This window comes from Stegodyphus dumicola, chromosome 4, assembly GCF_044657685.1.
Source record: "Stegodyphus dumicola isolate Sdum_Otavi_A_Nest chromosome 4, ASM4465768v1".
Lineage (NCBI taxonomy): Eukaryota > Metazoa > Arthropoda > Arachnida > Araneae > Eresidae > Stegodyphus > Stegodyphus dumicola.
Genome location: NC_140771.1, coordinates 143,401,370 through 143,427,856, shown reverse-complemented (window position 1 = coordinate 143,427,856; position 26,487 = coordinate 143,401,370). Strand labels below are relative to the sequence as shown.

General features: G+C 33.0%; 2 protein-coding genes across 2 annotated transcripts in view; one reads left to right on the top strand and one right to left on the bottom strand.

The window, feature by feature from the left end:
- The window catches only part of LOC118202696 (cubilin-like), a 406,913-nt gene that overhangs the window by 74,559 nt on the left and 305,867 nt on the right, over window positions 1–26,487 (bottom strand). The window lies entirely within an intron of this gene.
- Window positions 15,296–26,487, top strand: part of LOC118189649 (uncharacterized) — a 632,173-nt gene continuing 620,981 nt past the window's right edge. The window contains exon 1 of the mRNA XM_085815570.1: window positions 15,296–15,381. The gene's annotated coding sequence lies outside the window, so the exon portion shown is untranslated. The remainder of the gene's footprint in view (window positions 15,382–26,487) is intronic.

Sequence of the window (26,487 nt, the reverse complement as noted above, 5' to 3'; positions counted from 1 at the left end):
ATTTATAAGAGGAAAAAAGAACTAAATTTATTATAACCACAAAATATGTTTCAAAAATTTAAAACATGGGGTTGATGCATAAGTTCCATGTCATTCGGTTTCCAAAATACTTTTTTCTAGAGATGCCTTTATGATGGTAATAGATTTTATTGCACTAAATTGTTGCTGATTATATTCGTATCCATACTAGTATGAATGATTTTGCTTCGGCTGACAAGATGGTTTTATTTCAGATTTTGAAGTATGGTATGAAGTTGAAATGAAGGAGCTTCTGCAATATGTTCTTATGTAGAGATCAGCTTATGTTCCAGTGCCAAAGAAGCTTTCAGACAAGTTTGGGCTGTGTATGGAAAGTATGTATCCTAAGCAGACTATTATTAAGGGACATCCCAAAACAATTTCAGAAGTACCGTGCTTGAATGTTTGACTTGGGAGATGCCTTAGAGTCTCCAATCGCCAATCCCGATTTAATGAGGAAAGTTTGAAAGGCATAATATACAGTCAACAGATGCCGAATTAATCGGACCATTATTGCTTCTATTTAAAAATTTCACTCGAAAATATTTCTGGACTTTTCCAGAAATGCCAGACTATATGTGACAAATATGATAGACATTACAATTCAGCGGCTTAACTAGAAGGTTTTTCATCTGGCATATTCTTACAGAAATTGTATCCGGAAACTACTGGAAGTTTGGGAATAGATTGTAAATAATATATCAGTTAAGGATTATATGTTTAGTTTAATAGTGAAAGCACTGAATATACACTGGTACAAAAGCTTCTTGAACTTTCACGTCAGTCTAATATCAAATAAAAACAGTAATTTTTACCAAGACCTCCCCCCCGACATATAGTTTCACGTAATGCAAGGAGTTTAACTAAATATGGAGGGCCACTTATCAGATTTTCCAAAAATTTTAATTCTACGAAATAAGCTTGTATGATATTAGGATATTTGAAGAGAAAAACTATGATACTGCCGCCGAGATTCTAACTCCAAATTTTCCGAATGCTAGCCGGACGTGCTGTCAAATTCCTCACGAAAGCACAATGTGAAATAAGAGGAAATATTTTGTACTTTCTCACACTTATGGAGCTGGAGGAGACCCTGTCGCCAAATCCAATTAACGACGGACCAGTATCTTCTATATTTAATCAGGTATTGCTACAGAGCGATTGGTTATTTATCGAGCAGGAAACAGAAATTCAAAGATATTGTCTTCAGAATTCCAACTCCAGATCTTTAAATTGTTAACCGGTTTCAGTATCGATACATCAGGTAGATACGCAAAGAGAAAGACGGAAGTTCCTTATGTAATCTTGCACTTAAATTTTAACTGATGAGAGAGGAGACCCAGACGCCAAATCCAAGTGGTGACGAATTATCGTCCACCACATTTTCAGACAAACTCCACTTTAAGAACAGTCTTACAGGTTTTTGAAGCAGAAAACATAAGACAATCAACTATGTCCTTGCCAGGACTAGAGGTACGATTGTCAGCTAAACGTGCTACCAAATACTCTAGAAGAGCACGAAATTAGGAAGGAGAAAATTCACTATACGCCTAAATTAAAGTAAAACTCTCGCCACACATACGTATATATGAGTAAGTATATACAGATTTGATATCATCTTACAGTATCGAATAACGCTACATCTAATTTTAATATATTAATAATTAAGATCTTATATTATCTATAACTATTTTCTTATATGAGGATTTTCAAATATGATTATAAATTATTAGACCTTCCACCACGCTCATATGATAAACTAAGGGCATTTAAGAGTACGTTTATCTACTAAAACATTCAGCTTATTTAGTTGTAAAATAGATGAGGAACTACAAAGAAATCGCTGACGGAAATCAAAATTTTTTACATAATTTGAACTTGAATGTATCTGACCCCCAAAATAGCAAAGCAACAACCTTGTATTTTGGGTATATTTAGTCAAGATCTCAATCGATTTCGAGGGTAAACAGGTACAGGTTCCTCTTCAAGAGGAGAAAAGATAACTCCTCTTGAAGAGTCTGGACTCTTCAAGAGGAGTCTGAAGTCTGAAATCTGGATTCTTCAAGAGGAAGAACTGGAAGACTGGAAAGTAGCTTTAATGATACTTTGATACTTTTATACCAGTTTACAGCAGGAGATGAAATTACCTGCTCTTACCAGTTCCGTCTAGTGTCCCAAATGGGGCCTGATATATGAGTATAATAACAAGTTATCGTTGGTTTATCGTGCGAAGTTACCAGTTCAGATTGAGGTACTGCTTTTAACAGCGCTTGACGTTTACTCACGATAATGTGGTGATCCGCGAAAGCGGAAAAGGAAATAACACACCAAAGAGCATGGATCATGGATCATCACTTTGCGATGATCTTCAATTACTGATCTTCAATTACTTCAATTACTGCGAGTTTTTATTAGTCGTTTTACTTTATTGCCCTAAGGCCAATCACCGCAATGTTTTTGAGTTATGGGTGCAATTGCACCTTACACTCGGAAGCGGCAGCTGTTATTTTCGAAAATTTTGTTCAAAGTTTGTAAATTCACGAAGTTCTTATGAGTGAATGACTTGACCACTGCGAACTTAGTCATGCCAATGTCTAATTCTTATAGACACTATTCATACAGTCTTTTAGATATACAGACTGTATAAAAATGCGATTTTTTGGCCACGTGACGTGAGCCAGCTAATAGGGAAGCTTTTTCCGAAATTGAGTCTAAATTAATCTTCGAGACAAAATTTTGTAGAAATTTTATTTGCAGGTACATTTGCAGCCATTTAAATTCATTTAATGTTGAAATTCCTCTTTCATAACTGGCGTAAAGTCATAATAATCTTGAAAATTCATTTCTAGGATTGAAGTCACATGTTGCAGGACAATGAATGGGAAATGAATGTGAGTAAGGTCACGAGGTGTGATTTGTTTAACGGCGAACGTTTACGCTGAAACTTAGTAAGTAAACTTAGGTAGTAAAAGTTTTATAAATGCACCAAAATATTGAAAATAATGATGATTGAATAAGTAAAAAGTACTTAATAAGTAAAATCCTTAACGTGCTTTAGCAGGTAACTCAAACTCCCTTTCCTGCTTTTTAAGGAGAAATAAAAGTAGTAGGAAATAAAAGTAGTATTTCTACTTACATATGTGCAGATTTATTACCACAAGCGCAGGAGCGTATGTTGAGGGGGGCAAGAGGGCACATCTGACCCTGAGCGGAAAGTCCAAGGGGGAGAGAGCCAAACTGATGTTACACAATTTTAGAATTAAATATTTTTCATTCTTAGCAAACAGGAGGGGGCTGGAAGTCTTTAGCTGTCCCCGGACTCTGAAAACACTAGCAACGACTCTGCACCAGCGTGAGTTCTGGTGAATCGTTCTAGGTCTTTTAACAGCGTTTTACCAACTGCTGGATCATAGTTTACAATTTCTTGAATGGCTCGATAAGGAGAATTTTACATTCTTTGACGCAACGGTCGTATTTATGCCCCATGGCAGTAAAGCGAACAAGAAGGTAGAGCAATCTGTTGGCAAACACTATAATGAAAATGAAAAGGTAAGTTAGTAGAATTTTAAATTCGTTAGGAAGGAATGGACTGGACCGAAAGTCATTAACTAAACAAGATAAATCTTTGTGAATGTGAAAAGCTTCAGAAAAATCAAAATCAACAAATGAAGAAGCTTTTTAAATAAATGTTTTGCAGACCCAAAATCAAAATTAGCTTTAAATTTCCAACTATGATTAGCTGTCGAAGACTTATCAAGTTCTCCTTTTCAGACATAAGATTTGTGTTCTTTGATACGAAACTTTTATGCTCTTTTAGTTTGCCCGATATAGGTCAAACTCCACTGACACGATATGCTATAAGTTCCCAAAGAATTATTAAGGTCAGAAATGGAATCCTTAAGAATCGAAACATGGATTTTACTGATGGGTGAGAAAAAAGATTTGAAAATTGAATTTCTGAAAAATCTGTGCAGTTTTATATCTGACAGAAGGATCAAATGGAAGCATGCAAAGGTTATTAATGTTATTTCTAAAAGTCTTCTTTGAAGGTAAGTTGAAAATTTTTTAAAGGATTGATCAGCGATTAGGGAAGAAAATTCTTGGTACAAGGCAACTGATCTCAGATAATTGAGTTCATTAGCAAGCGAAAGCTTTGATGAATTAATTTTCAGAGCGCGAAATGCATAATAGTGTAAAGAAGCCATTTTTTGCTTAGCCGGGTGACATTACTTAACATGGGGCGGTAAACAAATAGAAAAGGGTTTTACAGTTTATGTAGCTGGCCACGAGAGGGCGCAGCGTGTTTTACTTTTAGCTTGTTATATTTTTCTTACCGCATTGCGGACTTTTGAGATAGATGTAGTGGCAATCAGAAAAACATGATGAATGTTCTAATGTAAGCAGACAATTGTTACACATAGCTGTAAATAAAACTTCTGTGTGATAAAAATGAAAAGGAATTCCGAGCGTTCCTGTGAATATTCATTAAGAAAGGAAAGCAAAATTTCACTTATCGATGTTGTTAAATGTAAATAATAAGAATAAGAAAAAAGATCATAAGTTGCAACATGGTGCCGAAATTCCGAGATAACAGTGATCTTTAGATATATTGTGATTTAAGTATTTATTATTGTTCGATTAGTGATTGAATATTGATTATTAAGATGGATAAGTTAAAAGCACTAAAAAGAAGCGAGGAATGTTAAGAGCAACAGTAACAAGACTGATAGCTAAAATGGAAAAGGAAATAGAATCGGATAATATTAAATTTGATTTATTAGAAGATGATTTATCCATCTTAAATGAAAATGAAAACGATATACTAATATTGAACTCTGAAATCGAATCTATCCTAACAGATGAAAAAGAGTACGAAACTGAAATACAGGATAGCTTGGAATATAAAAATAAAATTACCTTGTGTAAATCGAAGATCAGTAGAATATTTAGAAATAGAAAATGTGTTAAATTAAATGCGTTGCCATATAATTCTACTACTATAGATACGGTAGAGAACACAAATACAAATGGCGCCAAACTTCCGAAACTAACCATAAATAAATTTAAAGGCGAAATGTGTGAATTTCAAAGTTTTTGGGCTCAATACGAATCTGCTATACATAATAACTCTGCTTTAAAGGATGTAGACAAATTTAATTACCTCACATCTTTACTAACGGACACAGCTTTAATGTCAATAAAGGGATTACCGTTAGTTGCCGAAAATTATGCTAAGGCAATAAATATTCTGAAAGAAAGGTTTGGTAGAAAGGACATTTTAATAAATGCACATATGAATCGTCTGCTGAATTTAAAGCCAGTTAAAAAATGGATGATATTAAAACATTACGTAACTTATATGATAGCTTAGAAATTGAAATTAGAAGCCTTGATTCTCTTAACGTTACTTCGAATTCTTACAGCTATTTGTTATGCCCACTGTTAATGAGGATACTTCTTAGCGAATTGGTTTTAGAGTTTAATCGATCTTTAACCCCTGACACAGAAACCACAGTGACTAACATTTTGGAATTTCTGAAGAAGGAAGTTGAAAGCAGAGAGCGTACGTTTTTCCAAACATCGCCAAACTATTCCGAGTTTAGCATTAGAACCGAACAACATAAACATCAATCGCGAGACCTTATTAAAAGTGAGAAATATCATACTGCCTTAAAAAACAAACAATTTGTTCCAGCAGTTGCGTCGTTGAATACGAATACATCAACAGCCGATTGTATATTTTGTGGGAAGATAGAAAATGAATCTTTGAAACATTCTACTTCAAATTGCGCAATTCCGATTGAGGAAAAAAGAAAAAAAAATTAAAATTGGCTAACAGATGCTATTTATGCTTTCCTAAGTCTCATACATCTGCAGCTCGGATATACGCTGTGATTTATGTTCATTAAGGCATAATACTATTTTACATGAAATAAATTTGAAAACAAACGGGAAAATAAAGGTGAGCTTAAAACGGACACAGTGGTGGCGTCAATTTCGGAAAGAGATAACAAAAATAGGGTTTATTTACAAACTGCAAATGCAATAGCTTTAGGTCAGAATAGAAGAAAAAATGTAAGACTCATTTTCGATTCTGCCTCTCATAAATCTTTCATCCTGACAGAAGTATCAAAACAATTAAAATTAAGTGTTGTGGGGGAAGAAGAACTTCAGATTTACACCTTCAGCTCTACTGAGCCTACAGTTCAAAGGCTAAAAAAGGTTAAGGTTATTCTTAAAGATATATGTGGACCTGGGAAAATAATAATTGAAGCTCTTGAAACTCCAGAAATTAATCAAGCTGTTATTGGTATGCCAGGAAAGGAAATACTTAATTATTGTAAGGAAAATTCGATAAGACTTGCTGATGCTACAGATATAGGTGTCCATAATTCTCAAATATCAGTATTAATTGGTAATGATTATTACTGGAAAATAGTCACTGGGAAGGTTAAAAGATTATCAAAGGGTCTTGTTGCCTATGAAACCTTATTTGGTTACACTATAAGCGGAACTGAAGCATTAAGTAATGTTTCTACACTTCATTCCAGAATTACGGTAATGATTGTTGTTGAGAATACTTCACATCCACATGATTTAGAAATTAGTGCAGCTCTAAAAAGGCCATAGGATTTAGATGCCATTAGAATACATGACTATTCAACAAATGAGAATGACACTGAAATTATGCGTAGATTTGAAGAAACTATTGAATATAAAACCAATCGTTATGAAGTTTCATTACCTTGGAAGGACAATATGAACAGAATGGGTAGTAATTATAACATCGCCTTAAACAGATGGAACAGTTTATTTAGAAGGTTTAAGAAAAATCCTGAAATTTATGACAAGTATTCAAGGGAATTGAAGATTATCTAAATAAAGGAATAGCTGAAAAGGCTCCGAAGAATTCTGAAGAAAACATCTGTTATTTGCCACACCATTGTGTAATCAGAGAAGATCACGATTCTACGAAATTAAGGGTTGTATTTGATGTTCCTCGCATACTCATGACAGTCTATCTTTAAATGATTGCTTACATTCAGGACCAAATTTAAACTCTGAATTATTAGATTTGCTAATTAAATTTCGTCAACACAAAATAGCATTTGCTGCAGATATCGAAGCTGCTTTTCTACAAATTCTGCTGAAGCCTGAGGACAGAAATGCAGTAAGATTTCTTTGGACTTCAAAGGAAAAGGAGCAACCGACGATTTAAAGAATGACGCGTGTAATATTCGGAGCAACCTGTAGCCCCTTTTTACTAGCAGCAACTATAAAGCATCACGCAAGAAAGTTGAAAGCACAATATTCGAAGATCTGTCAGCTTCTTGAAGAAAGTTTTTACGTAGATGATTTGATTCATGGTACAGATGATGAAGAAGAAGCTGCAGAAATTTATGAAGATGTGAAAAGTATTATGATGCTTGCTAGTTTCAATATGAGAAAGTGGAGGAGCAATAACGCCCAATTACATGCGATTTGGAATGCAGCTGAAAATACGAAGTTTAATAGAGACGGAATGAATAGCACTTTGTTAGGATATATTTGGAATCATGAAGCAGATAAACTGAAATTTTGAATCAAAGATGAATTACTCAAGGATCCGGCTGTGGAAATAACAAAACGGAAGATTCTTCAAGTTGCGGGCGAACTATACGATCCTATCGGTTTCATATCTCCCTTTGTCGTTGCAGCTAAAATGATGATGGAAGAATGTTGGCAAAGAGGTTACCAATGGGATGCACCACTTGATCAAGAATTGCAGAATCGATTTAAAACCTGGTATAATGAAATTCCTAAATTAAAAAATGTTGAAATTCCAAGACATTATTTCAACAATCTGTCAAAAGGAAATCTGTCGAATATTCAATTGCACTGTTTTACAGATAGTAGCCAAAAGGGATATGGTGCCGTTCTATATTTGAGATACAATGAAAATGAGTTAACAAAAACATCATTTGTTATGTCCAAAGCAAGAGTTGCTCCCATAAAAAGGGTTACGTTACCTCGACTGGAGCTTTTAGGAGCAGTCATAGGAGCTCGGCTCATCACATACATCCGACATTCGTTGAAAAACATAGAAATGAAGATTTATATGTGGACAGATTCAGAAATTGTATTACATTGGGTCAAGGCTGATCCGACAAAATGAAAACAATTTGTACGAAATAGGTGTCTAGAAATCCAAGAGAAAACTGATCCAGATTGGTGGAATTATTGTTCCAGCCATGAGAATCCTTCGGACTTATTGACGAGAGGACAGAAGGTAGAAACCCTTTCAAAAAATGAACTGTGGTGGTATGGCCCACCTTGGCTTGTCAAAGATAACAACGTTTGGCCCAGATCTTCGAGAAATTTTAAGGAAGATGATAAAATAACAAATTCTGAGAAACGAAAAGGAAAGAAGCAAGAAATTTTAACAGCAAACTGTATTGTTGAAAATATCATTCCTATCGAGAACTTTAGTGACATAAAAAATGGTATATAGAATAACATCTTATGTTTTCAGATTTATCAATAATTTGAAAAACCCAAAACTAAGAAGAATTGGACCTGTTAAGGCTGAAGACATGAATGAAGCAGAGAATTTCTGGATCAAGAAATCTCAGGAAGAAAATTTTAGAGAAGAAATAAGGAAATTAAAGATGAAACAAAGCATACATAGTTCAAAATATTTACATTAAATCCATTTGTAGACTCAAATGGAATACTCAGAGTAGGAGGAAGGCTTCAAAATGCTGAGTTAAGCTATAATCAAACATACCCAGCAATACTACCTGAGAAGTCTCATTTCACAGATCATATCATTAAAGATTGTTACGAAATGCAAGCACACGCTGGTGTAGCTGAAACTTTAACTCAAATTAGGGAAAAATTTTGGATACTTAAGGGTCGACAGCGTGTAAAGAGTAATATTAACAAATGTGTGATTTGCTACAGATTTAAAGCTAAGCCACTAAGTCAGGATATCGCTCCTTTACCAATCGAAAGAATAACAGAGGCAAATCCCTTCGAAGTTGTAGGACTTGATTTTGCTGGTCCTATGAGTACAAAGGATGAAACTGGGAAAGCTTATATTGCTCTGTATACATGCACTGTAACCAGAGCAGTGCATCTGGAACTTGTGTCTAGCCAAACAACAAACAATTTTCTTCTGTCCTTTAGAAGATTTATTTCAAGAAGAGGAGTATGTCGAATAATATATTCAGACAATGCAAAAACCTTCAAAGGAGCAGACAAGGATTTACAAAAACTATGGAATACCATCAAGGACAAAGAAGTTCAAAATTATTTTGGTAATAAAGGTATTGAGTGGAAATTCAATGTGGAGAAGGCGGCTTGGTGGGACTTTTTGGGAAAGGCTTGTTAGATCTATCAAGTCATGTTTGAAGAAAATACTCATGAAGGCTTCACTTAAATGTGAAGAGCTGGAAACAATTTTAATTGAAATTGAGGCGACATTGAATTCCCGTCCACTGACGTATGTTTATAGTGAAGTTGGATAACCAGAACCGCTGACGCCAGCTCATTTTCTAGTTGGACGAAGACTGACATCCTTACCATTTGGCAAAATTCTTGAACCTGATTCAACTAAAGAAAATTTAACAAGGCGATATAAATACCGGCTAAGGTTATTAGAAGAGTTTTGGAAAAGATGGAAAAAAGAATACTTACTTGAAATTAGAAACGTAAAACAAATTTAGAGAGGTAATGCCGTAGAAAGGCTCTGTAGTTCTAGTACATGAACAAAAATTACCAAGATTATTATGGAAGATGGGAGTTGTACAGGAGTGTCATCCAGGACGAGATGGGAAAATAAGGGCTTGCACTGTCCGTTTAGCTAATGGAACTCATCTTCGTCGTCCTGTGAAGTTATTGTACCCATTAGAAATGACTTGAACTCTTTGAACTTAATACAATGAACTTAAATTGCGAACACTGCATGTATGAACATTTAAACTTGTAGAACATTAAAAACATTTAGTGTTTAAGATAACTTCAGAATCCAATCCTTTGAGCCAAGAGTTCATCGAGGGGGAGGATGTTACAGTTTATGTAGCTGGCCAAGAGAGGGCGCAGCGTTTTTTACTTTTAGCTTGTTATATTTTTTTTTACCGCATTGCGGACTTTTGAGATAGATGTAGTGGCAACCAGAAAAACATGATGAATGTTCTAATGTAAGCAGACAATTGTTGTACATAGCTGTAAATAAAGCTTCTGTGTGATAAAAATGAAAAGGAATTCCGAGCGTTCCTGTGAATATTCATTAAGAAAGGTAAGCAAAATTTCCCTTATCGATGTTGTTAAATGTAAATAATAAGAATAAGAAAAAAGATCAAAAGTTGCAACAAAGGATTTACAGTAAATAACAGTGCTAAAATCAAATTCATAGAGAGTTATAAGAATATAAAGGAAAAGACAGGTATTAGGTTCTGTCAGATTCGGTTACAAAATTGAACTGGATGCCTGGAGCAATCAAATCTATAATAGATAAAATCTGGGATAAATCTTCTTTATTACCATCAAAAAAGGCGAAAGTGTCGTCTGCATGATGCATCCCAAAATGAAAAGATAGTTTCTGTCTTTTTCTAAATAATCTTTAACTATGAAGAGTAATCAAGTAATTATGGAGCTCTACACCTTGACACTCACTCTCTAAATTACTCGTAGAAAGAGCCATACCGAATGACGTCTCTCCCCAGACTTAGACAACCTCCTCAATGGCACCAACCTGCTCTCAGTGAAAATTCACTCTAGTAAGAAGTTATGTTTTTTCAACTGTAAGAGGGTCACTTTCATCCTTTTAATGAGTGAAGCATGTCATATTTTCTTTGAGTGAAATGACACACTTTAGGCCAAAGGTTTCCAAACTTTTCAGTACGCGGCATACTTACAGTTTGATTATTTTCGCACAGCACCCATGTTGCAATATTTCTATTATAACATTAATCAGGCACAGAAATAAAAACAATATTTTAGTCAAAAAGTATAATAATTTTAATTGATAAGAAAACATACAAATAAGAGAAACCTTCAGTAACAAATTAGAACCTCAATGTGACAGGAGAGATTATTGATGCCCCTACAGTTTATCAAATCACTCAAGATGGCTTGATACAGCTATTATTGCTATACAGCTGTTATTGCTCCACATTATTTTTCGAATAATATTTGCTCTTTATTAGAATGACAACTGAAAACCAAGTTTCGCAGAGATAGGATATCGCAAAGGGAATGAGGATCCTTAGAGCTTTAGAACGTAAAGTTGAATTCTCAATTTTGATTGAAATCCAAAACTTCTAATTAAACTCTCAGTGAGCTTTGAAAGGAATTCCATGAAAGGGGACTGCAATTCCTATAGAACGAGGACTTTATTAGAAGTTGTGTATTGGTACAATGTAGAAAAAAAATCTTGAGTACCATCGACATTTAGTTTTTTAATTCACAACTGCAGCTTTTTCCTGAAAAATGAAATATTTTCTACAATTTTCAAGATGTGCATACATTGTTGTGTTATAACAAATTCAAGAACTTTAAATTGTCAAAAATGCCACCCTAATATGCTAGTATTAGCAAAAAGTCTGGTTCGGCAAATTTGTTATCGATCGCTTTACCTTCCTCTTGCAGAAAATTGCGAATTTCTTGATAGTCCGAACGCACGAGACAGGACGCTGTTACGCGAATAAATTCGTAAACTGCATTAGCATAGCATAGCTGTGTGTTCAGCTTCCATATCCTTGCTTAGGGTTTTGCAGAAAATTGCTTTAAACGGTATAGTTTTTATGTAGTTCCCTACCCCTATGACGCATTTTAATGCTATACGTAACTGAGGACTATAAGCAACTTCGATGCAAATGATTCCCAGTAGATAATGTAGTGGGTCCACACAGCATGCGGTGTTTCGATGTAAATAAATGCCTGCAGTCCCGCATAGGGACAGTACGATGATTGAGCACCATCAGCATATACACAGATGCACTTTTTCCAATCTAAATCATTTTCCATTTTAAACTTGTCAAGCATTTTGATTAAGTCTTGAACCTTTGCACTGTCGATGATGCTCTTACAGAACAGAAGATCTTCAACGTTATCATCCAGGAAGCGTACATAATGTATAAGATTTGTATCTTTATTACTGTCAGTAGCCTCATCTAGTTGCGGAGCGAGTTCATTTTGTCTATCAACTGACCATTGAGATTCTGAGCTGTATATTGAATTCTTGGTACATACGAGCTGTACATTGGATTTTAGTAGTGTTGTTGGATACAGGTACCTCAGAAATGAGTTTCCGCAACATAATATTAACTATATCGACAGAAACTCTCCTGCGATAATGTGAGGATTTTGCACTTCATCACTGTGTGCTACCTTGAAAGACGCTAGCTAGCTGTGAGTTACTTGGAACTGATACCTGGTTAGTGAACACACTGTTTTGCTTTATCTTGAAACTTCCTACTAAAAAGTGCGAGATTTGCGACCAAGTTAGGGTGAATGGTCTCAAGATGCCCCCTTAGCTTACTTGGGTGCATACATCTGTCATTGTTGTATTTCATCGCTGTTTACTTCTACTAAAGTAAAACCCAAATCAAAGTAACTTTCCTTGTAGTTACGACATTTTTGCGTCGTTCATTCTCCGCCAGTTGTAGAAGCCTTGTTACTAAAACTTGAACTTTCATTATTATTTGTTTGCTTGTTTAATAAAAGTCTTTTCATTTTGTGAATTACCAGTATGGATTCTTTGAATTTGTGCAACATTTCGCCGAGATCACGACCTTTTTTTGGTAGACGTATAAGATTGTACGACCTTCACCAACCGTACCAACCGTTTCTGAGTTTGATATTGACGGTAGCAAGCGGAAAAAAAAATCCAGTTGATGCCACTCCTGAGAAGCCAAATATAGCAATCATGCGCAGGAAGTAATAGGGACAAAAATATATGAGAATAATCGAGTACAATCTCACGCGGCAACATAGAATTATTACAAACTGAAAAAACTAAGTGACGAAATAAAATAGCGCTTTAAAAAATGAAACTGAGAGCAAGAATACCTTTGTATTAAAAGGAGAAATAAAAATGCTAAAAATGTAATTTAAATGGAATTAAATGACCAAATGAAATATAAATACTGAGAAAAATTTCAGGAACTAGTATTTTAAGAAATAGAATATAATTAATGAAATATGATTCATAAAAAATATGACCGAGCTTTCAACGAAAATCTTGTTTCTTCGTGAAGCAAGGGAACGACGCTTCGCGGCGCCGCGGTGCACACTTTGGGAACTTCTGCTTTAGGTAGTTTTATTTATCTCTTTAAGATGTAATAAAATGTTTTACATAGAGTGAAATTAGTTATATTGCAAACTGTTAGTTGACATTTTCTGATAATGTTATTTCTGATTATGTTACTTGTACTTCTGTTTAGAGAATAATCTTAAAAATAAAATTTTAGCCTACAGTTATATGATTTTATACATTTGGATATATGGATGGAATAAAGTTTTGTTATTTTTATAGCTATGAAAGTATATATTACCAGTTACAACTTGCGATTTTGAAATGGAAGAAAGAAGTTTAATATTAATTGCTCTTTGAATATTTCTTTTTCATTTCTGAACGTATCCAAATAATAATAATAAATATTATTATTATATTAATCTAAAGTATATTTCGTTCTGGAGATTTTGCATTTGAAGATGATTAATATTCTGGCCGACCTCCTGAAGTGATGATGACAAATTTAAAGCTATAATTGTATCAAATCATCATATAACTGTGCAAGGTATGTTGCGAAAATGTTAAATGTGTCACACACAACAACTGAAAATCACATAAGATATACTAGGCTCATTAAAAAGCTCAATACTTGGGTTCATTGAGATCAAAAAAGCGATCAACTCAGATGTTTTCTACCAACAACTTAATGAAACTGGAGAAAGCAATCATAGCGATAAAGCCAGAATTGGCAAAGCGCAAAAAGGATCCTATTCCACCTCGACGATGCGGAGCCTCACACATCTTTAGCAGCATGCATGAAATTATTGAAACTTGGTTGGAAAATGATGTCGGATTCCCCATATAGCTCTGAACTTGCACCACTAGATTATAGTAAACTTGAATTGTATGAAGTTTACAAAACTTCTTAAATGGTAAAAATTTAATTAAAACGATGACTTCAAATCGCACTTGGTTGAAGTTTTTGCTAATGAAGTCCAGAAATTTTATGAGTTCAAAATCATGAAGTTTGTAGAAAGATGGCAAAAGAACAAAATCGAAGAATTTGACTGATTAAAATTAATTTTTTGTACAGAAACAATTGAGTTTTACTTCCCACATACACATATAAGAAAAACGAAATTACTTCTTGCCAGCCCAATAATTTTTTTAATTTCAACAGCACATGAATTAAATTGGAATGGCGACTTCTGCTACATTCTACTCTTTGAGAACTATATTATGATTGGAGAGCTCATTGAGATACTATAAATTAAAAACTGCAAGACAACAGATGCCTAAAATTCCAACACTGTATGTAAGCTATAAAATAATTTTGTTATATGTTTATTTCATACCCTTTTACATTTAGCACTTATACTCGCTTGTTTTATTTTGTTTGTAAAATTAACTCTGAATTACATTAAAAATAATGAGGAAAAATTGGAAAGTCTTCTTAAGAAGATGCAATTAAAATTTTGAATTGTTAAATAGCAGTTTAAAATTTGGAATGTTTAACATCAGTTTATAAAGGGCTCAAAATTATGTACCATATCAGTTAAAGTAGATAAAATGTCTTTCAGAATTAATATGTAACTGCTTAACGATTTTGCAGACTTCCTATTGAAATATTAAGGTTATTACTGTTTACTTCTGAAACATGATTTTGAATTTTATGTCTAGAAGAAATGTTGAGAAATTTTAAGAAAATTTCTGAAATTTCCTCAAGTTTTTTTAGCTTCTGACGAACTAGTGAAGATTCATAATAGTAGTTTTTAAATTGCTTTAAACTATCTTTTAGTTAAATGACTTGAAAATAAAACGTTAGAGACTAAGAAGTAAAAAAAAATAAAAGCTTTTAAGGTTTTATCTGTTTAAGAAAACAAAACGTGATGCTTAAACAATCTACATTGCTCAGTAAAAATGAAAGACTTGCTATAAAATTTCTCACTGTGCCAGCGAAAGTTTTCAGAGCTACACGAGATGCCCAGTGGCTCCATCTGCACGCGAACGGCAATGCAACGGCTCTTGCCGGATATGAAGAAGATCAGACCGTATCCGGCAGCTGTGATGAAAGGATGCGAAGTAATATCTTAGGAGGATCAAGAAACTAACTTGAACTTGCTTAACAGTTTCTTCTGTTTAAGGTAAGAAAAATCTTCTTTTCGTATGGAAGTTGAGCGGACATCCGAAAAAAAGATTTCCATGAATTCTATTATTTTCTTTGACAAGCTTCAAAGCCACATATCGAATAAATTTTAGATCCCAAGAAAGAAAACTTTCTTTGAACAGAATTTAATTTTGTCAGTATGTATTTTAATATTTTCTTGTTGAAAACAAGAATTTTGCCGAGCCTTGCTTACTATGTAAAAACAAATTCCATTCTTTCTCTTTAATTTATCACGTGGAATATCAATGAATGGCATAAATAAAATTAACAGCAAGTATTAACTTACAGGAATTTAAAATATATTTTAGTATCATATCCTAACCTAGGAATATCTAATTTGAGCAAAGGGTTCAGTTACTACTGAACACAAATTTCTAATTTATGTAGAATCATCATCCAACAGAGTTGCGAAGTGTCGTAATTGCTAAAATTTATATAAGCCGTAAATACAGTATATTTAGTGGTAACATTTTAAGTCACGGTATATAACTTCAATGCTTGTTAAATACTGAAAAACTTATCTTTCATGAAAAATATTTTTTGAAAAATTGAGAAATAAGTACTAAAATATTAAATTATGTAATTAAATACTGCTTTACTATAAAAATATTTATCCGTTGTTTACGTAGTGCGCTGTTAAAGTAGCAAGAAATCATTAAAATTGAATTTTATTTTGCTATCAGAAGTTACATTTTTATTTGAAAAGATTAAAGGAAAAAAATTTAAATTAAAAAATAAATTTAGGTACTTTTCCTAAATGCCAACTTTTTTAGAATAAAGTGCAGACGAATAGAATAATCAATAATGTTATGAAATTCCATGAGAAAACTATTTTGATTCTTTTTAGTGTTTAAGATCATTGTTTTAGCAGATGAACATGGTGTTATATAATTTGATCAGTAAGATTTTGAAATCCCATTAATTCAGTCGTCTAAATCTGTTGAATTCATTCCAGCCGCAGATCATATGCATAAGTAACATTAGCTGGGGAATATCTGGAAATATATTCATGATCGCCTAATGAATACGTGGTGCATTTCCATCTGGAATCTATCCGAAATCCAGAAGATGAATAGACACGGAATAGTATACGGACAACTTTTCCTGTATGAATAAAGATACTCTAAAGGGCTGATATGTTGGGGAACAATAATAGAATTGCTATGCAGTTAAGTTAGCCTAAGAATATGAAACCAAATCAAGCGCATATTTAGTTTTAAAATATTTGAACTAAATAGATATATATTTCTTTATTTAGACCATAGGAGCGTTAGCCTAGAAGGGATATTGGTCTCGGAACCGCATTTTGCGTCGGTTCGTTACAAACGGAGTATCAATTTTTAAATTGTTGCCATCATTATATTGAAATTATATAAATTTCAATGTATTATATTGAAAGAAATTGAATAATGAAGAATCTTCATGAATGTATGCATATTTCTAGCATTGCGAAAAACCATGGACCTAGAGCCATGAAATTTTGAATAACGTAATCCTCCACACGAAAATGGGCACTTAAGCCCAAATTTTGAATTTCGAATTTCTTTTATTATCTATCTCTTATTTTGTAAAACTTTAAAGAATTTTTGATTAGCAAACTCAACGGTTTCAAAGCCAGCAATGGGAACGCTGTACGGAAAAAAAGCATTTTTATCTCCAGCGCGCGAGACTGAAATTCTAAATCTGAAATTCTAAAGATATGCGTTTTTAAATATTATTGTTGAATTGAATTTTATGTGGTTTAGAGCAAAAAATATGATATTTAATAAATAAAGGTAGCACACAAAACGTTAAAGGACGTCCCTTTGAGCGTAATGTAAAATCTAAAAGCTCTCATTTTATTTGAAAAAATATTTTCTTAAGTGATTTGAACTATACCGCTGAAATATCCTGACTTCAGTTATTCAGATCGCGTATTTCTTTTCTTAGGACAAGTAAAATTAAACCTGTTAACTTCCTTTCGTCTTTTTAATTTCTTTATTAATAAAAGAGTGGGTTATATATACAACACAAAATATACTTTTTTTAGAAAATGCATTAACTTCGGCTTTGCGTTACGAAATAAAAAAAAAGTTACCCCTTTATCTGCATAATCTTTTCTACAATAAAAAAATGTATGATCCGGGCACCACATGACTTCTTTACAAGACTTAATAAATTATAGATATTTTTTACTGCAAAAATAAACTAACACTAAATTTGGTTTGATATTTACAACAAAAGGCTGCCATTAAATATTATTAGATATTTATTGTTAGACTAACTACATATATGAACTGTTATTATATACATAGTTAGATTTCGTTATTTACAGAAAATGAATATATTTTTTTTTAAATTTAGCATTACCAAAACATGAATGTTTTTGTCATTTGAAACACTTTTGTAACTGGAAGTATATGACTACGACCAACAAAAACGAAAATAAAGGCCTTAGTAAGTACTTTTAAGCCGGATTCCCTTATCCATCTATATATACACGCACACATTCATATATATATAAATAAATATACGTGCGTGTGTCTGCATACTACAGATGATTGTAATAAAAAAGGGAGGTGCACAACTAGATGTTGTAGCTGTCACATTAACAAAATTTCAGCATTCTACTTCTAATCGTTTTTGAATTATACATGATATATACATATGTACATACGTATGTACTTGCAGACATCAAGGAAAAAAAATCCCTTTTGATTCCATTTTCAATCTATTTTATAACCCACTTTGGAAAAACTATTCCTTTATTGTGTCTGTACATAGAAAAATCACGTAATAAAAATCGTCCAAATGGTTAGGGAACGGTCAAAATGAATATTTCCATTGAAATGCGGTACCTGAAATTGTTTGCGATTAAATTACTTTCTTTACTTCGTACAAGGCAGGAAAAAGAGAGTTCTCTCAGTTATATAACAGAAAATACAAATGAAAACAATATATATAGTTTTATACAGTTATTGTAGAATATACAAACAGCTCTTCAGAGATTAAAATATTTTTGAGTGTATCATAGTTTCAGTGTTTTTGATGGAATCCCCAAGGAAACCATTCGAGCAAACATGCAAAACGTTCTACCATAAATTCCCGAATATATCCACATTTTCAAAAATTTGCTGCCCTAGTGCAAATTTTAAGCTGCCATGCAGTGGCTAAAAATAACGCACATTTAAATTAAACATTTGAATCTTTTATCGTTAGCAGGTGAATGACTAAGTGACAGTGAAATGGAATTTCTAAATCAAACACAAATTTAAATGAAATGCGTGCAATTTTACATCAGATTATAAAGAATAATTTTCTTGCATTCAGAAGCTGTGAGTTTATTACTCGTTTGTATCCCGTAGAATAAAAGATGCATAGCAAATTCTTATGCATTCGAAAAATTCTTATATATAAGAAAATTTTGAATAATTAGATGAATTGAGACGATAATATTCTCGACCATATGTGATAAAAATAAATCACGGTGATCCCATGTATGAACTGGGATATTGCCATAATTTCAAAGGATTACAGAAACGATGATGTAAATATACATAGGGTAAGGTTATTATCGACGAGACGGCTCCTTTGTTGAGTCACCTCCATTATTTCTTAGTTTTTGACAGTAGGCCCTACATGGCGACTGTTTAGTACACTACAAGAAGCTTGAAAACCTCCATCTTGACAGGAAAAGATCCAGGCTTAAACAAGATTGCTTTACAAGAAAGTAAGTTTTCTGTACTTTTCTTCTAACTCAGCGTTGTGAAGAAAATATAGACATCAGTTGAGAAGTTGATAGTGTTTTAGTTGTTACTTATAACATTTAAAACTCTGTTAAATCAGCGTTATTTGGATATATTAACAATGGTCGTTTACTTTGTCATAACCGAAATTACGGACGTATTACTTACCGACTGCCAGTTGCCTTCAATGAGCCAATCTACGTTGCTATGAATGACCTGGTGGCTCAACAATGGAAACCATATCGAGGCTTTTGTTTTGTAATTTTTTCAAGCTGAAGATTAAAATTTCAAGCTATCTGATTTAGTAAAAAGCTATCGGGAGTAATTAAATCTATGATTAGAAAACGAACTCATTTTCTTTTTTATAAAAATAATTATAAGCTATTAATCTAATTTTAATCTAAACCGAAGTATTCTTAATTCATGTCTAAAACGAATATTTTGTTAAAATTATCATAATGGGTTTCAATAAATAGATTAAGTAACATTAAGGAACAAGTTTCTACGCCAGATACGGAGAAAAGGAAAATTAGATGTTGTCACCCAGTTTCATATAGCAAGATTGTTTGGGAAAGCATGTGAACAAGCAGCAACAGTAGCGACGGCAATGAATGGTTTTTCTAAAGCAGTTTGGCCAGTGAACGGACGTGTATTTCAAGACTCTCGTTTCGTTCCAATAATACAGTTTGAGATAAAAGATGTTCCGGTTGTAGAAGCTCCTGACACAAGCCTAACTGCTTCTACTGATGGATTGTCACATGATATGCAGTCTCCAGGGTGTTGTGAAGAATTGTTATGTATTATTTTACAGTGCTTAGTGATTATATTAGTTTACAATGAATAGGAAATTTTTAATGTTCAAATTTGAGTATTAATTTTTAATATATACTATTGTTTGAGATTATTTCATTTGATGCGATAAAGCTCTTAATTAGCAGAAAAAGTTTTGGTACAGCTAAAAGGAGTGGGGTTTTTCCTCCGTACTCACCGAGTGGCCTCTTTGGGGGTCAAAGTTTGGCGGCCAGCTGCCTTTTTCTTCCCCTCATCTTTAGGTTTGAACATGTATTTTGTTCGTATTTCGGCTTATCTGAAGAACTGTGTGAAATGTTTTTTTTACCTTGGTATCGCAACTTTAACTGAATTAAAGGGCCCACCAGCGGCCGAGCGGTAAAATCGCTGAACACTGGTAGTTCGGTCCGACGTTCGAATCCCGCAAACGAGCTGGCTGCATGGAAGTTTTCGTGGTTTTCCCTATGTGTAACGTGTATACGAGTTCCCCTTAGAATGTCCTCCAAGAAGGCATCCCTCCCCTTAGGCTGATAGCCCTAGTGTGCTTTGCCGTATTCTCAAAACACCAATTAACTGAATTAATGACATTCTTGGTGTTGCGCGTTATGTCACTTTAAAAGAATGGACTATTTTTTTTGAAATTCTGGAGGCTATTTATTTCTTTTGTTGTATTTGGTTAGAGAGAGTTACAGTTTTGTGTTAGATTGCGTAAATTTTAATTTTATTGGTATTTTGAGCCAATTGTGAAATTGGAGGCGGTCCGTTTTGAGCGTCTCCGAGTTTTCAAAAGTAGTTGCACAATAGGCAGGAGAAGAATTTTTGTTTATCAGACTTTCCAGACTTTATCAACATTTTTCTGAAAAGAGGGAGCGTAGTTAGCCCGGCGGCCCCGGTTTGCGGGTCCACTTCCCGCCTCCCGTGGCTTGCCTTCCTGAGGGACAGGATCATGATGCGGGTTGTTGGCGTGATGCTGTCCGGCGACCTAAGAAAGGGGGTGCCGCGCGAGTAGAGGAAAAAAATAGCAACGTTTTGTCTGATTTTGCGAAATCAGGTGAACATCGTAAGGAGACGATTATTTCTAATAAGGCGAATATCTTAAAGATGATCATGTCTAATAATGTGAACATAAGAGCGATCATTTTTAAATTTGCGAACTTTTTAAGGACAAACCTTTCAAATGTTGTGAACATCTTAAAAAAGATCTTCGAAATTCTTGAAGAGGATGCTTTTGGGCCTGCGACTTGTGTTAATTTCCAATAAGAGCTAGGAACATCACCGGTTAGGATGACATTGAAGAAAGGAGAGAACGTTTGTTTGTCTTACCGTTTTACCTTATTAGTTAAGATGTTTGAATGATCTGTCCAAGCGTATCAGTTCTAGGACATTCCTTATGTAGTTCTAGAAGACCACCGGGTGAGATTCTTCAGTCCCATTTATGGATCCTTGTGTTCTGAAATCTGTGAGTGACTTATTGTCTTTTGCTTTTCTTTAATAATTGATTATTAGGATTTAGGAAATGCTAAATTTTAAAGCATGAGCGGTAATTTTAATGTTAATGGAAAATTTGAATATTTGCTAGTACTCAATTATAAGTTGAGAAAGTATTTTTTTAAATTTTTTAAAAATGTTTAACTGTCATGAATCATCACTTAATTTAATAATTAATAGATGGGGAAATCTCAAGGGAAATTAATTCGATAAAGTACTAAATGTTAGAAGATTAAATGTTTTATACTACAGGTGTTTTTATTATGATTTTAGTAGGATTTGGAAAAAATGTTAAAAATGAAATTGGTATTCAATGAAAATTGTGTAATTATAGTAACGCACATAACTAATAATTTGGGTACAATATTGATTGCTGTACAGATTATTAAAATGAGAAACTTTGAATAAATTTTTTGTAATGTTTTGTAGAGGTACTCTGGCTAGCTATCTAAATTGATAATCTTCTGGAATATTTAATAAGTATCTCTTATTGATTTATTATTGTATGTTTTGTTTGATTTTTTATCTGTGGTCTACTGTAGGTCACCCATGTGAACCTTACGGAAAACAAGGCTATCTAACCTGGGTAATTTATTGTGGGAGTAGGAAAATTAATTTTAATTGTGTTGTAATTGTACGATCGATGCAATTCAGTTATCTGAACTGGTGTTTTATCTTCTTACGTGTGAGATTTATCTTTCCCTTGTGTTTTGAAGAGTTCTGTGTTGTATTTAAAATGCAAAGTGTTTGAAGCTATCTTAGAGTTGTATTGGAATTTATGTGCTTTCAGGAAAATCAGTGGATCTAGTTTTTTTTGGGGAGAGATAGCATGTTGACGATTTTGTTACAGAAATGCATTTCACATTTTTCTTTGGTAAAGGATCTTTCGATTTTACCAAAGCACCAGGAAGGAGGTACTCCTTTCATTACTGACTTAAAGAGTATGAGATTTGAAATGATAAACTTTATATTTTACTCTGTAAATGATTTATGTAATGTAGTCTAATTTAAACTCTTAGTAGTTTTCAGTCACTTTAAAGAGATAATTTTTTTTTAATGAGAGTTCTGGTTTTGGCGTTTTTCTTTCTTTGTCGCCGTACCAAAAGAGAAGTTAAGAAGTACGGTAGTTTAAAAGTAAAAGTAATATTAAGAAACTTTTTTATACGTAATAATGGAGAAAATCTAAATCACCAGTGGAAGAGAATCAAAACTGCTTCCAGCTCGTGCATCAGCATTTTTGTCAAAAGTTAAAGTTTTTGAAGGAAATCTCCCGATTCCATTTAAATTCTCAGTTGCAAAAGGCTCAAACAAACTACTCCAAATAGATGATTCCAAATTTCTGAAGAATTGAATGTTAGAGAAGACAGTTAAAGGTTAAACCTTCATTGTCTTCAGATAACAGGCCAATCAATTCCAACGAAGTTTCACTGTTCTGTGCTATCTGTTGTGATGACTTCAAGGAAGACATGATTCAATGTGTATCGTGTATAGTGTGGGTTCATGAGAAGTATGCTAGTATCAGTAAAAGGGATCAAAATGTATTATTGCGCAAAATGCAACTGAACTCATCAAGAACAAATAATCGATGCAGTAATTTGTATAAGATTTATAGCCTAATATTAACACTAAGCTTAATAATTATTTTATGCTGTTTTAAGGTTTCCCTGTTATGTTTATTGTTCGTTTTACACTAGCCTAACTATAAACTACTCTGAAATTCTCATTTTCATTAAATTGTTTCTAATAAACGAAATTCAGTGTTATTTCGGAGATTCTCATGTTAAGCCTATTTTATGATTATAAAATCTAAACTAAAGTCCAATACCTTATTCCTTGTGAATAATTCGAAGCTATCAATACGTTTCAATGTATTTTCAGTGGTCTGTGTTGATTTCTAACTAGCATTTTATATTTACGAATCATGCTTAAAATAGTTTTAAACATTTTATTGACTTGTGTTAAGATGATACGATATTAAATAGAAAATAGCTACCGGCCCATTCACAGAAACGCCTCGGCTCAATGAAAGTGATCGGTTTCTTTCATTGGGATAGCGAGAGTTATTTTTATTTTTCTAATATTTACTGAACATTTCATAATTATAACGTCTATTTCTAGATATGAGTAGTATGGTATGCAATATTTACGTTAACATGTAAAAATCTGTAAAATTGCCAAATTTGACGATTTTAAGGATCGTTTTGTAAAAATGGCCCATTGATAGCAACCTTCTCCTATATAAATGAAAATAACTACATTCAGGCTGCTTAAAATTCGATTTGAAAATCGTGATTTAAAAATCTATCATTGTTAGCGATTTTATGAGTTTTCTTAGTCATCAACCTCCCATAATCCACGGGGATTTTGTTTTTAGTTTGTATGATCAAGAATACTATGATAATTGAAAAACCCTTATTTTTTAAAACTTTTGGAGCATTTGATTAAAATATGTAATTTAAAAATATTTTGTATACATTGTTTTACTTTTTATTTGACACCTATTAACAGATTTATGTTATCATTTGTATTTCTTCTTTATGATTGTTGTGTTCAAGATTTCAAGATTTTAAACAGTTTGGAATTTAAAACTAGGCATACAACCCATGTAATGTGTATAGGTAATTATACAAAAACTCTATAACAAAGGAAAAGAACAGAGACGGAATTTTTATACATTCCTGCAATAAAAATTGCTGTTATAGTTAATTAGTATAGGCAACTTGATGTTATTCTATTTATAAGGGTACATATAAGGGTTAAATCATAGTATTGGTTTGCATTTGTGGGCAAGAATAATTCCATCGCAAGTTTAGTTTATTTTCGTCTCCAGGTTTCGCATCTCAATCAAACTGTGTGTATTTATGAATTAATTTTTGTGGTATGTATCATGTAAATTGCCCTCATAATAGCCAGCATATCTTGATAATTTAAATTTTGGTATGCATCATGCCAATTGTTCATGAGTTTATAAATATCAATAATACTTAATTGTAGTTATTTGAATAAATATTTTAATAATATTTCTTAATCTATGATTTTAGAGGTATGGGAATAAGTTTTACATAATTTATGCCAGTATAAAAGGCAGTTAAGTAGGCACAAAAGTATTTAAATTCAAAAACAAGTTTTGTTTATTAATAGAAATCTAGATATTAATACTATGCAAGAAGCAGTTCACGATCTATTGTTGGGTATACTAAAAGGTGATTAAAAGAGTTTTAAAATTGTAATAGTTTTAAATGATAGATAGGAACCAAATTAAGAAACTCTAACGTATAAATATTTAAATTTCTAAAGAGTAAATTAAGTAATGTAAAAAATAAGTGAATTAAAGAACTATTAGATATTTGAATAATACGAATAAACACAAGTAAATGAAATATTACTACATTCCTGCATAATGATATGAACATAATAAATAAATAAGTGATCATAATAAATAAATAAGTGATCATAATAAATAACTAAATGCTTTGTCAAGCGCATTTTTCATGACTTAACATATAAAAATAGTCTTTCGACCAATATGGCAAGATCAGCGGGCATCGAAGAATCCATGTTTCGAACCCCTAGGAAAGCGTGAATAGTTATCTATAGTACCTGCATGAGTAAGGGTACTTAAAATGTATTCATAAGAGGTCCTTTCGAGGTGTCTGTTGAAAGGAAAAGAGAGAACGAAACTTTTCAATTCTGTTTTCCAATCCGTTCTCTGTCAGAATCGGGATGGTGTTGAGCAAAGTTGTAAGGAAATAAAGATCTACCTCCCATGTATCTTGTGGTGTAGTGGTCACCATACTGAGCTAGCCAGTAAATGGAAAGTCTTAAGCTCTATGACTGGTGGGTACAGCTGATGTCTGCTTAATAAATACTCAACCCTTTCTTGTTTGGATTTTTTCCGAATTTCAGAACTCAAAAGGCACTTTTTTAATTACTAAATATTAATATACGTAATGTTCTATCCTGAATCCGGAAATGGAAATTAGTTTTGTCACTAAGCAGTTTGTTTGCTTAACCTAGCAGTAGGTTTATATTTGATATCACATTAAGCCATCTCCAGTTTTCTCTGCAATATTTGCAAATTTTACAATAGATTGCGTTGATACAAATAGATTGTTTTGAGTATTAGAGATAAATATCGGCATGAAAAGAATTATTAAAAATACACCAAAATGTTTTAACAAATAGCTTTTCAGCGTTACCACGGAAACAGCTTTACAACTGTTTTGGACATCAGAACGTAAAAGGCCACATTAAAATCATTTATTGCAAGTCATTTTAGTGCTTACATTGCCAAAAAAAATTGGCTATGTTATTCACAGCTCTCGGATCCGTGCTCTAAATATATCATAAAAGCTACTTTGACTACTAAAGTTACTTTGACATGTAGCATCATAAAAGCTACTTTGACATAACTAAACAAATCAAAATTCGAGAAAATACAAAATTATTATGTTTTTAATTCAAGGTAGAAAATCTCACTAAAGTAGGAGTAGATGTACCAAATCTTAGCAATAATCAGAAATACAAAAAATAATCGAGGAATGTAATGAGACGTGTATGTAGCGAAGGATTCATTTTCAAGGATGCAATTTCCTGTTTGTCGCATGACACCGAAAACCGAGCGTAGGGGAACGGAAAAAACGAAAGCGTGACGTACAATGCTGACCAAGAAGGGGTTAATGATTCTACATATATACTATCATACTATCATCAGTAGTATACAAATAACCTAGAAGCTGTAATAGATATACACCCTCTGTAGTCATGCAGTGGCATGTCTGCACTTGAGAACTTAGAATAGTAATAACAACAAAACATGCGCAAATATATATAACTATACATATGATTGTAATTTTATCTAGGAATTCATGTTAGAGACAAAACTTCCAACATGTCGGTTATGTCAGATATAGTTAGCTTTATTTCTTACAATGGGTAACTAAATGTTGACAGGCTGGCAATTTATCATGCCTTACTAGTTATAAATCTTACGCAAGTGGGGAGAGTTAGACACTTCCCAGCTGCATTGCACGTTCCATAAAGACACTACGATAACCGGCATACAAAAGTATTCCCCTTTT